General features: G+C 48.2%; 1 long non-coding RNA gene across 1 annotated transcript; it reads right to left on the bottom strand.

Moving 5' to 3' along the window:
* Positions 1-4,277: 4,277 nt before the first annotated feature.
* On the bottom strand, positions 4,278-11,525 carry LOC132648474 (uncharacterized). Its single transcript, XR_009586865.1, has 3 exons — positions 11,153-11,525; positions 10,906-10,983; positions 4,278-4,406 (listed from the first exon to the last, which is right to left on the bottom strand). It is a non-coding gene; the product is annotated as an uncharacterized LOC132648474 (long non-coding RNA).
* Positions 11,526-16,155: the final 4,630 nt, after the last annotated feature.

The following is a 16,155-nucleotide window of genomic DNA, read 5'->3' as shown; positions in this document are numbered from 1 at the left end:
GACTCTCCCTCACACTCCACTGTCTTGTCTTTGTTTGTGAGGTGTGTATGGTGTGTATATGTGTGTGTGGTATGTTCACACATGTACATCTGTGTGTGTGTAGGTGTGCACTAGCATTGCACATGGAAGCAGGGAGCAAAGGACACCACGGCTGAGGTCTCACTCCTCAGGTACAATCCACATTTTCAAGGATGTCAAAAACATTTACTAGGCTTGTACAAATAGTCTTCTTCAAAGGAAAACCTGACATGCCTGGCATTCCCTGAAAACAGCACATGTGACGCCTACACACTTGCCCTGAATAGTAAGCAGGAGGCCAGAGGAGAGCCAGGAAAGGGAGGGCAGCGGTGTCTGCAAAGTGTGTGTTGCCAGCAAGGCCGACGGGAGAATCAGGTGTACTTACGAAAATGGAATGTTACTTCCGTAACTATCATTTTATTGTGTGGTCAGGGAGACTGAAGACATCTGATAATTTCAATTCTAAAAATAAAAATACAGAGACAAAAGAGCATGGCAATTTCACTACTGGGGGAAATGGAAGTAGAAATAAATCTGATTTTCAAAAAATTTCACAAGAGAAATTTGACTTCTGGGGTGACTTGCTCAGGTCCCTCCAGCAATCCACGATTTCTCCATTTGGCTATAACCTGTCTATTCTTCCACATTTTTTAAAGTTCTTATTTATTTATTGACTTTATGTATGAGTGCTCTATCTGCATGTGCACCTGTAGGCCAGAAGAGGGAATCAGATCACATTATAGATGGTTGTGAGCCACCATGTGGTTGCTGGGACCTGAACTCAGGACCTCTGGAAGAGCAGAGCAGCTCTTTTAACCGCCGAGCCATTTCTCCAGCCTCTTTCAACATATTTTTCACTGCCCTGGAACTTGTGGTTTGGGCTGGGGGAGCTGACGAGTGAGTCTCAGTCTATCTCAGCCCCTAGTGCTGGATTGCAAAAGTACACCAGCAGGCCTCGTGTCTTCTGACCTCCTTGTACTGGTGAGGCAAGCTCTCTACCAACGGAGAATCCCCCCAGCCCCCACCCTGGTGGTTTTCAATTTCAGTTACAGTAAAATCTAATGGGAGATCTACAGGCCAGAGGCTCAGATGCAGGCCAGAGGAAGCAGGGCGCTGAGGGAGTACCTGTGGGGATGAGCGGGGGATGAGCAGGGGGGGAGGGGGGTCTTCTGCTTCCAGTCACAGCACTGTTCTCAGCTGACATCACTGTCCATGTGCTCGATGTCATTATCCACGTGTGTGCAGGCCTCTGTCGGGCAGACTTCCTCTCACTCGGGCAAATGCTTGAGAGGAACAATTCAAGCCAGAAAAGGATTCTTTTGGGGTCACTGCTTTTAGAGATCTCAATCAGCACAACAGAGAGGGCTCAGAACCAAGCAGCCAGCCTCATGGTGGAGGTAGCCTTGGAGGAGAGCAGAGAGAGCAGGCTCAAGGGCGCAGGCTCCCTCCCTCCCTTATTTTATGCTAACCAGTCCCTGTGAAATGGCGCCTACCATGCTGGAGGAAGATAGTCCTTCCCTCATCCATCTCCTCTGAAGATGCCATCACAGACATAGCCAGAGCCAGGCTTTACCAGAACCCTAGGTAGCGCTCAGCCAGATCAAGCTGGCAGTCATGAGTAACTATCACGACAGGTAAACTGTTTTGAAAATGTGTGTGTGCACACAGTGGGGCTGAAAAGTCACAGGGTTGAGATAGCTCAGCAGCAAAGAGCGCCAGGGGACCAGGGTTCAGTTCCCAGCATTCCCAGCAGGAGGCTCACTGCTGTGTGTCATCAGCTGCAGGAGGATCTGACAGCCCTGGCCTCTGTGCGTACCTGCACTCATGTGCACATACCCCTATACAGACACGTACATATAATTACATATGTACATAATTGTATACAGTTAACATACAGTATTATATATAAAATTAATATAAATATACTTATATGTACGCAAAATCACATAAAGGAATGGCAGGTGAAAAGAACTAGGTCCCTCATTCCGAGAAGAGATGTTTACAGATCACAAAAGAGAGGAAACCAGGATGATCTGTGAAAATGCTCACACAGACACACACACACACACACACATACAGCCACACCTGTCCATGGAGGGGAGCTGGGGGTACTAACCACCCAGCAGTAATGAGCGTGGTGGCAAGCGCCTTTACCCCTGCGCACTCTCGCCTGCCCTCTCACGTAGAATTCTAAACGCTTTCTGGAGGATGACACACATCTCGAGGAAATGGCGCCCGGCTCCCCACTTCCCAGTTATGAGCTGCAGTGACTGTCTTCCAAGGAAGCAATGGCATTGCAATGCAGAGACCTAAAAAACACCACCTCAGACAAGTGGCCAAGCTTGCCATCAGCAGGGGACGTCGTGGTGGTCCTGTAGGAGGATGTGGTAAGGACAGTGGGTGTTCATGCTGTCATCTTCCTCTCCCAAACGCTACAGCCCAAACAATGCAGGAAGCCCATCTGACCAGGCCTGTGGATTAAATGCAAGGCCGTGTCCTGGGCAGGGTCCTGGGGTGGAAATGAGACCATCTGCATGAGTCCGGCTTCAGTCCAACATAACGCATCGGCGTCACCCTCCTCCCGAGTCACATATGCAACTGGTGTGAGAGCCCAGAAGGGGGGCGCCCAGGTGTGGTGTGCAGGCACTGTTCTGGTTTACTTCCCTTTACTCTGAGCCAACACCTGACCAAAGATAGCTCAGAGGAGGAATAGGTTTATCTGGCTTACACTTCCATGTCACAAGTCCATCATCAAGGGAAGTCATGGCAGGAACTCAAGCAGGAAGTTGAAGGCAGGCCTGGTTGCTATTCCACACAGCATCACCTACAACCAGGAAGCTCACTTCATAAGCAAAGAAGTACAGCAGGAACCACGGAAAATGCTGCGTGCTGGCTCAGCTAGCTTTCTTCTGTAGTTTAGGGATGCCCTATCCAGGAATGGCACAGGCCTGGGTCATCAGGGCCCTACAAATCAATCAATAATCAAGACCACCCCACAGACATGCCCCCAGCCCAACCTAACCTAGACAATTCCTCAGCTGGGGCTTTCCTCTTAGATAATGCCAGGCTATGCCAAGCTGACCACTAAGACAGGCACTCTGAGCTGGCCTCACAGCCCACATTTTCTCAGACTGTCCTAAATAAAAAGGGTACTGCTTACAACGCTGCCTCGGCAGAGTCAGCTCCTTCTGTGGAACTGTTTGCTCCCTGCCAGGGAGAGTGGGTATGCGGTCCGAGTCCTACCCTGCTGTGCAGTGATGTCCATTGCCAGTCTGACAAAAGGAGGGAGCTTTAGGTCCAGTGAGAGACCCTGTCTCAAAACACAAAGGGAGGAGCAACTGCAGAAAGAGTCCCAACGTCACATGCACCACACATGTGCTCGCAGCTGAGCGCACACACACGCACACACGCTTTAAAAGCAGGTGAGGTAGTCAGCTCATACGTCACTTCCCTCTCAGTAGTCATGGGCTTCTGAATCCGATTGTTCAAGTATTTTTCAAGAAGACAAAGATTTCTCCAAAGAAGGCCAGGTCCATCCGATGGCTGTTAGTGCTCAGACACCCCAGCCCTACCCTGGCCATCCGGACACAATGGCTTCCTTTGTGTGTATCTCCTAATCTGCAAAACAGATGCTGCTTGGACAGTCTCCACTCAGGCCGTCCTCGGGACACATGAGGCCCCACCATTCTGGCACATGGTCCCGCATTCCCAGTGGGCAGTATCCCCGGAAATCAGGCAACCGATTCCAACTCCAAAATGTGTGGTAAAGAGGTTCTGGCAGGAAGAGCCAATGTTGTTAGCTTCTGACTTTTTGTCTAATCATTGAGTCCCAAAAAATCCACATGGTATGAAGCAAGATGGGCTACACTAACAGGATGGGTCTGAATGTGACCTCTCAGCCATGCTAGCATGTCTCCTGTCTGTGACCTGGAGTGAGTCTGGAGGCAAGGACAGGAAAGCATAGCGGGTTCCTCCTGGTGGTCTCCAGGCCCGGAGAGAGGGCCAGGCAAAGAGGAACATCCACGTGCAGGCTGCAAGGAGCTCAGGCCTCCTGGCTCTCCCTCAGCCTTGGTCCCCTCTGAGGGCATCGTGAGCTGGAGAGCTTCTCCTGAGCAGCTTCCCACCATCCCGGTGGCCAGTGAGATGCTCTCAGATGCCACAAGTCACAGAGCTTCGGCACACCGGAAGAAGCTGTGTCTTTTCATCTCTTGGGAGCATGCTCAGTCCCTCTTCTGCCCCCCCCACCCCCCCATGTGTTTGTGAGTTCTGGACTTGACATCTGCAGAGCGACTGGACATGGAAACAATAGCAGCTTGAGCCTTGTCCCACATGTGGGCTGTGAGTGTGGCCAAGTCAGGTCACCTCGTGTCCTCGTTTGGTTTCTGTTGCTGTAATAATTTAACACAGGGTAGAGAAAAGAGTTTATTTGGCTTAGAGTTCCACACTCCGATTCATTATCTGGGGGGAAATCAAGGCAGGAATTCAAACAACCATGTCATATCACAGTCAAGAGAGAATAAATGCATCCTTGCTCTCTGTCTCTCAGCTAGTTTTCTCCTCTCTTAGGCTGGTTAGAATTCCTACATAGGGAATGGTTTTCCCCCAAAGGGGTACACAGACAAGTTTCTCTCAGGATATACTTTGTTTTCCCTCTTCACACAATGTTTCTCAGAACAAATGTGTTCTTTTTACTAGTGTAAAATTTATTAAATTTTCCTTTTCTGTTTTTTTTTTTTTCTCGGTGTATCCTTGGCTGTCCTGGATTCACTTTGTAGACCAGGCTGGCCTCGAACTCAGAGACCCATCTGCCTCTGCCTTCCCGAATACTGTGGAGGCGTTACTGTGCCTTGATTTTGGTATCAAGTCTAGGGACTTGTTCTCAAGCCCTGGGTTCCCAGGACTTTATCCAAAAGTTGTATGTTCTAAATCTAAGTGCACAATCCATTTCTAGCAAACCTTTCTACACTGTGACCTTTAGACAGAGATTTCAGCTCATTCTTCTTGGAAGGTATGGGATAGACCTTCTCCCTTACACCACTGACTCGGGGGTTAAGAGCATTTTCCACCCTTGCTAAGGACCCAAGGCTAGTTCCCAGCAGCCACATCAGGTGACTCACACTCACCTGTAACTCTAGCTTCAGTTTTTGTGCCAACTTTGCATTAAAAAAAAAAAAAAGTCATGTGAGAGGAGGGAAGCTCACCTGAGAAGATGCCTTCATAAGCTCAGGCTTCGAGCAAGCCTGGAGGGCATTTTCTCAGGCAGTGATTGGTGGGGGAGGGCCCAGCCCACGGTGGGTGGGGCCATCCTGGACTGGTAGTCCTGGATTCTATGAGCAAGCTGCTGGGGAGCAAGCCAGTAAGCAGCACCCCTCCTTGGCCTCTGTATCAGCTCCTGCTCCAGGTTCCTGCCCTGTCTGAGTTCCTGCCCTGACTTCCTTTGATAGTGGACTGTGCTGCGGAAGTGAAAAATCCCTTCCTCACCAAGTTTTTTTTGATCATGGTGTTCCACCACATCCATAAAAACCCCCTAACACAGGATCCAGAACCTTCTTCTGGACTTCGAGGAATCTGTGCTCTCAAGTACGTATCTCCTCAAATGTGTACTTAATATGCATAATTTAAAGACTAGATCTTTTAAAATTAAAATAGAATTATATTATTCTCCCAGTTCCTAAGTCTTTTTTTTTTTTTAAGAAAAAGAAATCAATAAAAGCTATGACTTTCAAGTCGTCTTTTGTCTTTTTAGAAAGTCCTCAGTGTGACAGCCAGTGCCAAGACCCCTGAAGTCTCAGGGGATATAGGTGTGGAGTTGCTGAGTTAGAGTTTACAAAAGTCCAGGCCAGATAGTTACTTTCCAGCAAGGTGAAAGAGGAAAGGAAGTTCCACATGAGCTAATCCCACCTCCCTAAGCCACTGAGCCGTCTTAACACTGCTGCTTAGGGCCCTGTCCTTCCATGAACATGCAGGTGTAAAACTACCCGTTTCCAACTGTCTAGGGGGTTCAATGTAGTGTTTGCCTCAAATAAATGTCTGATATTCTCTTGGGTTCTTCCAAGGGATGTCAAGGTCCAGTGTCCTTTGAAGAGCTGACCTAGAGCCTAGGTTCCCGGTCCATTTGGTTCTGAGCTGGAACCTGAGGTCATTTGCTTCTTCCTATGGTTTCTATGGTTCATGATCCACTGCATCCCAATGCCCTGAGGGCGGAGACTTGCAAGGTGGCTTCATCTTCTACCCAAGCCTATATGAGAAAGGACAGGCTCCTGAAAACAGAACCCTACCTTTTGACCATCAGAATAGGCAATTCCCAGCTCAGGATCTCCGTCTAATATCAGAATGTCAAACACTAATCAAACCTCTCCCCAGGCAAGAGTGGGGCTCCTCATGGTGTTCCACTCACGCCAGCTCCCCAAACTACCTTGAGGAGATCTGTGCCTCAGCATCCTCCAGGCAAGAACCTCAGATTTGCCCAGTGGTCTCCAGCCTTCCCCAGATATGCAACAGAAGAAGGCCCCAGACAAAGCTCTTGTCACAAAACAATCTCTGCTGCTGTTCCCAAAACAAGCCAAGAGGGCAGCCATAATTAGGTTGCCACAAACACACCACAGTTAATAAGTGACATAAATTACCATATAAATGTTGAGCTGTGAGCCCGAAACTTGACAGGACCTTTCAGATCCAACAGACCTTGGCACAGGGCAGCGGTCTCTGAATTTGCACATAATCTGCTTTTTGCAGCTCTTTTGAGAAAGCTATTTACTCTTTAGCCGTGTTATTCTTCACCAGAGATGGTGGGCCGTCCAAGTCCATTAAGTGCATTCCAGAGAAAACAGGGGGCTTCAAGACAACGTTGGAAGGTTTAGGAGTGAGGCCAAGAACACACGAAGGAATCTTGTAAATTGTGGTTTCTAGGACTTTGGCATCACCCTGGAGCTCCAAACAGCAGGCAACACCAGACCATGTGATTTTTTTTTTAAGTTCCATGTTGTTGCCAGGGTTACACATGGACAGCGTGGTGGATGCTGCCCAGGCTGAGCCGGCTGATGGCAAGCTTTTGTGGGGCTGGATGGTGTGGATGCCAAGCTAAATTCCTGCCACAGCAGAGGCCACAGTGTTCTCAGGAACTGTTTCTCTGATCCTCAGGACTTCCTCTTCTGTACTTTTTAAAAGTATGTCTTTAAATTTTTTATCTATTATTGTGTGTGTATATACAATATGTATTTGTGTGTATGCACACGCCTGAGCCATAGAACATGAACGGAGGTCAAAGGACAACTGTGTGAACTTGGCTGGCTCTTTCCATGTTCACATGAGTTCTGGGGGTCAAATTCAGGTCACTGGCCTGCACCTCAGTAAGGTACCTACCTGTACAGCTCAGACACATCCCTGGCCTGTCTGTATCTCTTTAATTGAGGTAAAAATTCATGTCATACAAAATTAGCCTTAAAAGGCCCACTTTGGAGCTTTGTACAAACATCACCTTTATCTAGATTCAAAACACCATTATCACCCCTAAAAGAAAGCTCTGTCCCTTTAAGCACTCGAGGTTTCCCTCCCCACCTCATGCCCTTAGTAACTTCCAATCAGCTCTCTGTCTCCGGAGTGACTCACTCTAGATATTTAAAATGATGGAATCATACAATGTATGATCTGTTAGACACAGCTTCTTTTACTTTGAAAAATGTCTGAAAATCCTTTCGTGTCAGCACTCCGCTCTGTTTTGACTGGGCAGTAGATACTGCGGTATGGACGCACCATGTCTGCTTGCCCATCTCCTAACGGACACTTAGGCTGCCTCACCTATGACCTTTATGTACAGTGCTTTCATGAACAGCTGTGTATAAACTTTTATCTGAACACGTTTTAAATTATTTTGGCTGTATATCCAGCAATTAATTAGCTGAATCAAAGGGTGATTTTGTATTTAACTAATTAAAGGACCATGCCAAAGTCATTTTTCCTGACGTTTGAGTGTAGTTGTATCCTCACTTAAAGTTGTGTCTTTCCTGTTATTTCTGAGATTTAGAACAGCAAGAAAAAGTAAGCTGGTCAAAGCTCACTAGGCTGCCTGTGTACCAAAAAGCTATCATTAAACTAATGTGCAGAATGTATGTGCTTGTAGAGGGCCATTAAGAGCTCAGAAACATTCTCTAATTCAAGTGTGATCTAGAAAGCATCCCCCAAACAGAAGCACCACCTGTCCTTTTTACCCAAGATTCCAAACTGCGCCACAGCGGAACAGAACTGGCCAATCCCTGTACCTCAAAGATGGCCCCATTCATATGGTTCAATTGCATTATGGGAAATTACACACATAATGACTCACTCTAACCATTGGGGGCTGAACATCTACCAATGAGGACTGACCTCATTTACACAGAGGAATTCCATGCAAGGAAGCTGTACACAAAGTGGTTGGACCTATCCAGACGAGGCACCCAAAGCCCATCACCATGTATAGGCAGCTCTTCTGTTGCTGTATCAGCTGCTCTCTTTGTAGTAAACTAATAAGCATTTTCTTTCTACTTTGGTCTGAAGAGTGCATCCTTCCACCAATGCACAAAGTCCCTCATCACTGGTTAATCCTACAGCATGACCTCCACACTTTCCCTTCCCCAAGGGATGAATAAGCAAAAGAACAGCACTATTGCCTAACGGTTCCCAAAGAAAACGTGACTCAGACACACAGACCTTTGCCTGCAGATGCTGGGGAACCAGTTGGAATTTCTACTTTAATAATTTTCATCTAAGAAGTAAGAAAAATGAGTTTCAGTGATCATTGCAATTTGAATAGCGTTCCTCTCAAAAAAAGATGCTCAAACTTTAACCTCTAGAATGGCAGCTCTGACCCCTTTGGGTGGAGGTCACATATCAGATATCCTGCATATCAGATATTTACATTACTATTCAAAACAGAAACAAAATTACAGTTATCAAGTGGCCACAAAATGATTTTATGGTTGGGGGGCACCACAACATGAGGAACTCTTAAAGGGCCGAAGCATCGGGAGGGTTGAGAACCGCTGCTCTAAACCCCACAGAGGGGTCCATTTGAAGTAGGGCATTTCCAGATACAATCAGGTCACTAAGCTGAGCTGATGTCCAGTGTGACTCGTCTTTAACACGAGAGAGGAATTACACGTAGATACAGAGCAGGCTGGAGAGATGGCTCAGGGCTTCATAGCACTGGCTGCTCTTCCAGAGGCCTGGGGTTCTATCTCCCAACACATCTAAGAAAGGCTAAAGCTCTCTGCAACCAGCAGACGCTAAGAGGCCTGGAATGGACTCACCCTGGAGCCTTCAGTGGGAACCATCTCTGACAACACCATGAGCTTAAACTTCCAGGGCCTTGCACGGGGAGGCCACAGCTTCTCTGAGGCAGCGCGCCCGCTGTACTTGATCATGGCAGTCCTAGCAAGCTAGTACACTGATGTTTAGCACGGAGGAGCTCCTGGGCCCCCTCAGTTCTTCATGGACAAGATTTGAAGAGGCGGGGGTGGAGCACCACACTTCCCAGGGATGGACACGCTCTCCCTGGGCAGATGGGCAGGAGAAGTCTGCCTGCACTGAGGTGTACGCAAAGTTCCCAGAGAGAAGCTATTCCGGCGTTAGACCTTTACAAAGGCTGCCCAACCAATCAACTTCAGTGATCATGGAGAGGCTGCAGTGCTGCAGGCTTAGGTTAGATTGTCTTGGGGTATGTAGTCTCTCAAAAGCCGTTTATTTTCTATTTCTATGACCTAACATCCTGTGTCTATGAGGAAAATCCATGAACAGACTTCTAGCTTCTACTGACCCAATGCTGAGTATATGAGCAGATAGTGTCTGAGGTCTGGAGCAGAGATTCTCACATTGTCCTTGTTTGCTCTTAGTTGTCTGACAATCACCACAACCCAGAACAACTCAGGGCTTCATTTCAGCTCCTGAGCCACAGCCCATCAACTGAAGTCAGGACGGAACTCGAGGCAGGAAGCTGGAGGCAGGAGCTGACGCAGAGGCCATGGAGGAGTGCTGCTTCCTGGCTTGCTCTCTGTACATTGATAAGTTTACTGTCTTATACAACCCCGGATCACCTTCCCAGGGTGGCACTGTCCCCACTGCGCTGGGCCCTCCCACAGCTCACTAACCAAGAAAGCACTCTACAAGCCAATCTGATGGAGGAGATTCCTCAACTTAGGCTCCCTTTCCAGGTGCCTCTAGATGGTGTCAAGGTGACAAAAACCAACCAGCACACGCACTCGGCTGTCTTCCGTGTACCTGACGTCCCCAGCAGTGCACTTGAGCTGTTGTGATTTACAGCTTTCTTCTGTTAGGATAAAACTTTCACGATATTGTGACCTCACTGGAACATGGACTTGGGGTAACTTGAATCTGTTTCTGGACCACGGCCCACCATCTGTTACCCTGCAGACCCAGGGCCACAACACTACTGCTGCTGCCCAGAGCCATCTAGAAGGATGCCTACAAGCCTGTGTCTCCAGGCTCTGTAGCACCCAGGGGACTGAGACCTGAACCCTTGGTGTCTGACCAACAGTGACTTCCGGGGTAGCCCCTCCCCCACCCCAGACCCAGAACCCTCATCCTCACAAGGAACAGGAAATCAGAGCATGGACGCCTGCTAGGGCAGAGAGAGAAGGACAGCATTGCAGGCCCCTTTTAAGTCGTCAGTTCTGGTCAGGAGTGGGCTTCGGCAGTGTGTGGTTTTCCTGTGTGCCTTGGTATATGAATGTTTGCATCTGCTGAGGACTAGTTTCTGATCTCATGACCACTGTCAGAGGAGTCTTGCAATAGTGGGTTCCATGATGGTAAGTGATTTCCCAACCCACGCTCACAATCCAGGCTCCCCTGGAAAGAGAGGACACTTTAAGAGATTAGAAACATAAGCCTTACCTCCTGGCCTGGCTCCCAACTGCCATGCAGATGTGAAGTCTGATGAACACCTCCAAAAGGGTACCAGGTTCTTGGGTCCTGGAACAAGGAATTGGACAGAAATACAGTTAAAAACAAGAAAACAAGAAACTTTATGTAAAACATTCCAAACTCTGGTGCAGTTGGGTGGAGCCAACTTCTGGGCAAGCCATCCCTAACGGAACAGGAAGGAGGTTCTGACTGAGGTCCTCTCCCTTCTGGACTTTACCTCCGGGCAATCCCATGTTACCATTACAACAAGCATCGTGTAAATGCTGGCTCATTTTGTCGAGCTGTCAATGGGTGGCTTCTCTCCCGGCTTACAAAAAGGCCCTGGGCCAGCATGGTGATGTGCTGATTTGTGGACCCAGGCTTCCGTGCTTTGGCAGCACAGAATGTGTGGCATTGAATGGTGTCAGGTTCGTCTGACCCGTCTGACACCACCACGTCCATCAGGCTTCCAGAAGAGGGAGCAAGGCAGGAGACAGGTCCCTTCCTTCAGGACATGACTCAGAAGAGGAAGGCGTATCTTCTACACATCGTCTACCAGCCAGAAGTGAGAGGACGGTCCTCGCTGAGCTCCAAGGGATGCCAGCTTCACACCACAGGCTTCAAACACCTCTGAGTTTGAAAGAAAGAGGACAAAATAACAAGAGGGAAATTAGCAAAATTGGACCATCAAAAAGTGGCATATTTTTGTCAAATTAAAAAAAAAATTTTAAATCTACCACCTGTCTCCATGATTACATAAAAGAATGGACATTTTAATGCTGAAATTGGAGACCAATTGTCATAATAGAGAAAAGGCTTCTACGTGAATTTCGATTTAGGAAGGATGTGCTATGCCGTCTTTGTGTTACCCAAACACCTGTCTCCTAAGTGGAAGCCACGACTGATGGGTGGCTGAGGGTGTCATTTGCATCATTTTTGTTTCTCAAAGCCTCTGACTTAGGGGCAGCAACTTCCTAGGTCAATGGACTCAGATCCATTGTTAATTACTTCCTGCCATGATAAAACCAGAGCGCGTGCTTGTTCATCTGGGCTTAGGACTCCAGTGGGACAAGGATCCATTAAGGTATGGCAGCTGGAGGAGGAAGCCAAGAGCTCACATCTTCAGTGCAAGTCAGAAGCAGCAGAGCAAGCCGGAAGTAAAGGTTATCCTCTCCCAAAGTCCACCACCGATGACCTACTTCTTCCAGAAAGGCCACACCTCCTAAGCCTCTCCAAACATCCCCACCTGGGGGTTCCAGTGCACAAATACCTGGTCCCTTAGGGCCTGTGTGCTTTGTCTGATTTGCAGTCCCTACCACATGTGGCCTTCACTTCTCTCTTTGCTCAGGCAAAGCTGGAGTACACGAAGCTGCCCGATCAATCACAGAACAACAGGATTTCGGGCAGGATACTAGAGAGGATCTAGTAGCGACAGTGAGGTGGGAGCCAGAGACCTCGAAGCAGACCAATGACCTGTGGCAGCGAACATTTGCAATAAAGAAGTGTGATGAAAGGGGACAGCGTGAGGCACACTGTGACACTTTACAGCTTCCATAGTGAGAGTTTTCTCCCCTTTTGGGGAGGAGATCGCAAGGGCAGAGGGCAGGTATGAAGAGACGAGGAGATGAGTGATATTGGGGCACATGATGTGAAATTCACAAAGAATCAATAAAAAGTTCAATGAAAAAGAATTATCTATTTTAACTTTATGTGTGTAGGTGCTTTGCCTGCGCGTGTCTCTGTGCACTGAATATGTGCCTGGCGTCCACAGAGGCTGCAGAGTACTGGGTCCACTGGACTGGGAGTCCCAGGTGGTGGAAGGTGGGAGATGATCCCAGGTCCTCTGTAGAGCCAGCTCTCCAGTCCCCACACTTGTTTTTCAGGGTAGCGTCCCTCACTATCCCAGAACTCTACAAGCAGGCTGGGCTGACTGGACAGGGAGCTCCCCAGCACTGGGATGACCAGAGTGAGTCACACACTTGGATATACTTTAATGTAGCTTCTGGGGACTGAACTCAGGTCCTAATGTTTGCGTGGCAAAGCACTTTCCTGACGGAGTCATCTCCCAAATTTGTGCACCCTTTTCTATCTTCCAGATGCAGAAGAGACCCTGAGGGTCCAGGAGCATTCCTGGGCATGGATATAGAGAGAAAGCCGGTGGGGATGAACCAGTTTCCGACCGACCTGCTTTTCTTGTGTTCCACCTTTGGAAGGAAATACCTCACTCAAGGATCCCTTAGACCTAATCCTGAATCCCAAAGCTATTTACTGTTTTCAAGAATCCTTTTTTTTTTTTTTTTCCTTTACTCATTCAGACACTGAAGACTTCAACTTTTACCACTGAATTTCGAGAGAAGGCTTTGAGAGCATAAAATCCAAGGGAAAACTCATGATAACTGGAGAAACTGAGATCCCAAAATGTCAAGAGGTCACAGCAGAAGGTCACACAGTAGTCATCCTCAGGATCTAGGTCATGTGACTAGATGCTGGCTAGGTTCCCGGCAGAGACCAGCCTGAGAAACTGGAGCCTGGTTTCGAAGGACAAAATAGTTAAGGCTGGCCCTGCCCTTTGGGGTCTTTGTTGCCTGTGTGCCAAGTAGCGTTAATAAACAGAGAAATTGCACAGGAAATTCTCATGGAAGGAGTCTTCAAATCTGTTAAGAAAATGTTCCCTTGTTTACAGAAGAATGAATTCTAGAAGTGATGCCAGCCCTGGTTTATTTTAACCAAGAGGAGAAATTAGTGGCAAAAGGATATTTTGATAATGAATGGAAAGCTTGTCATGACATTCTTGAGCAGGGAAAGGTAAACAAACTTTTTTTTTTTTTTTAAATGAGAGTGTCTCAAAGGAGGACAGAGGGGAGTCACAGTTCTCAGCCTGTTTGAAAAGATAATTTGGGCATTGGGTGCAGGGTCTGATGTGGCTTTCTGCTTCTTGCATGCACACAGAGCATTCGTGTGTGCTTGTGTTTGCATGTGTGTATGTGTGCATGTGTATGTGTACAAGTGTGTGTGTGTGTGTGTGTGTGTGTGTGTGTGTTATTTCCTAAAGCAACCCTAGTTAGTGGAAAAATTTTTAAATATTTGGAAATGACCTCAAAACTTTACAGAACACTACAGTATCTATTTCAAAAAACAACCTGGGAGTATTGGCCTGGTGAATTTCCACTGTGGGCAGTTCTACATAATTTCTTCATTCCAGCCCAATTCACTTGGAGTGGCATGATTTGATTAAGAATTTCTTCACTCTTAATTGCATGCCAAGCCTCCAGGGCATCATTTGTTGGGTGGTCTCGGGTGGCTGGAACAGGGATGGGCAGACATATGATTCTCTAAAGGTCTGCATCTGACCTGGCCCTCTAGTGAAATCCTGCCTGGTGTCTGGCAAGCTCTCCTTTATTATAAACAGACCTGGTGCGGCTGGCAGTGAGCATTCTACGGTCCATGGCAAGAAGCATCCAGAGAAAAGGCTGAATCTACAGGGCTCTTAGCCTCTGTGGAACGTGGATTGTCATTGCACTTGGCTGAAGTCCACCCATCCCTGGTAGGAAACGGTTCAGCATCAAAAACCATCAGCTAAGTACCATCTACTCCAGTGTAAATAAGGCGATAACAGTCTCACTGTCAGGTTTGAGAAAGGTGTTAGGAATATTACAGACCAATTCCTACCATGCCTAAATCCCACAAACACTATTTATAGGTGGGGAGCTTGATTTTCCTGGCATCTGTTTGTAAACGGTTAGTTTCAATTGACTATCTGACAAAAAACCCTGGAATCTCCTGGGGAGGGGGTCTTGGTGAGGCACTGTCTAGATTAGCTTGCCCCATGGGCCCATCTGTTGGAGATTATCTTGATTGCACTAATGCAGGTGGGTGGGAAGGCCCACTCACTGTAGATGGCGTGCTTCCCTGGACGGGGCATTCTGGACTGTACGAGTGGAGGTGTGCTGCACACTAGCCAGCGTGCATCCGTGCATTGCTCGCTTGAGGGCCTGAGAGGACCCAAGACCATGGAGCCTTACTCTTCGCTCTTGTGACTATGGGTGTGATATGAAAGTTGCTTCAAGTTCCCAGCTCCCTGACTTCCCCATGATGATAGACTGGAACTCAGAACTATGAGCCAACTTTCTCTCTGAAGTTGCTTTGGCCAGGGAATTTTATCTCAGCATCAGAGAAGGACTTGATATTACATCACCCTCCTTCAAAGATTCCCCATTTTGGCCAGATCTCCATCTTGCCCCATGCACTGAAGTCTCATGGCAGGCCTGGGAGAGGAGCTAAGGAGACCCAATTGCCCCCTATTCCTGCAGGATGAGACCAAGACACAGGCTGGCCCACAAGACAGGACAAAATGCTGCATGCAGGGGCGTGGCAAGCCATGGGAATGGCCTCTCTCCTACGAGGCCATAGCAGTTGCCTTCATTTCCAACCTGCTATTTCCCACGTTGAGGCCTCCACATGAAACCAGCCAGAGGATGAGGCCAATATCAATAGCTATAGAGCAGAACCAAGGAAAGGGAAAGCTCCATGGGGCTAACCAAGCAACCCCAAAGCCTGCCATGCCCGAGCTCCTCATCAGCCCCCAGGAGCAGAATTCCTGACAGGGAGGTGCTGCAAGCGAGCTCCTCAACAGGACTGGCCTCCAGATCTTCCCCTGGAAGTGCCCTTTGTCTCCCAGCCGTGAGCTCTTCCCGGAGAGTGCAGACCTCGCTGGACCAAGTGTCCCCCACGAGGAACTCCCCTCTCCGTTTGTACATGCTCCCCACAGGGCTCTGAGGCCACATCAGTGAGCCTTCCCTTCTCCCCACACCAGCAAGTTTCTCCACAAATGGGAAGCTTGAAAAGGGAACCTATGCAAGAGCATTGTGCTCCCTTTCAGAAAGCTGGAAGAGCCAAGAGGAAGGGGGATAGGATGGGTGGAGAAGAGGAAAAAGAAAATTTCTACTCTGTGTAAGTTAATTTTCCCATTGCTACAATAAAGTAGTTGACAGAGGCAGCTTGAAAAAGGAAGGATAAAATTTGCCTCACAGACCAGGCACAGTCCATCATGGGAGGGAAGTCATGGCGGCCATAGCACAAGGTGGCTGGCACCCTCAGCCACGAAGCGGGAGATAAACGCAGGCACTCAGCTTACTTCTTCCTTTCTAATGATGTGTTCTGGTCCTTCAGCCCCTGGAATGGTGCTACCCATGGTTAAGCTGTGTCTGCCCACCTCAGATAAGCCCCCATTGCTTGTGACTG

Source organism: Meriones unguiculatus, chromosome 17 (assembly GCF_030254825.1).
Source record: "Meriones unguiculatus strain TT.TT164.6M chromosome 17, Bangor_MerUng_6.1, whole genome shotgun sequence".
In the NCBI taxonomy this organism is placed as follows: Eukaryota; Metazoa; Chordata; class Mammalia; order Rodentia; family Muridae; genus Meriones; species Meriones unguiculatus.
Note: the sequence above shows the minus strand (reverse complement) of the source record. Positions and strands in the feature narration are given on the sequence as shown.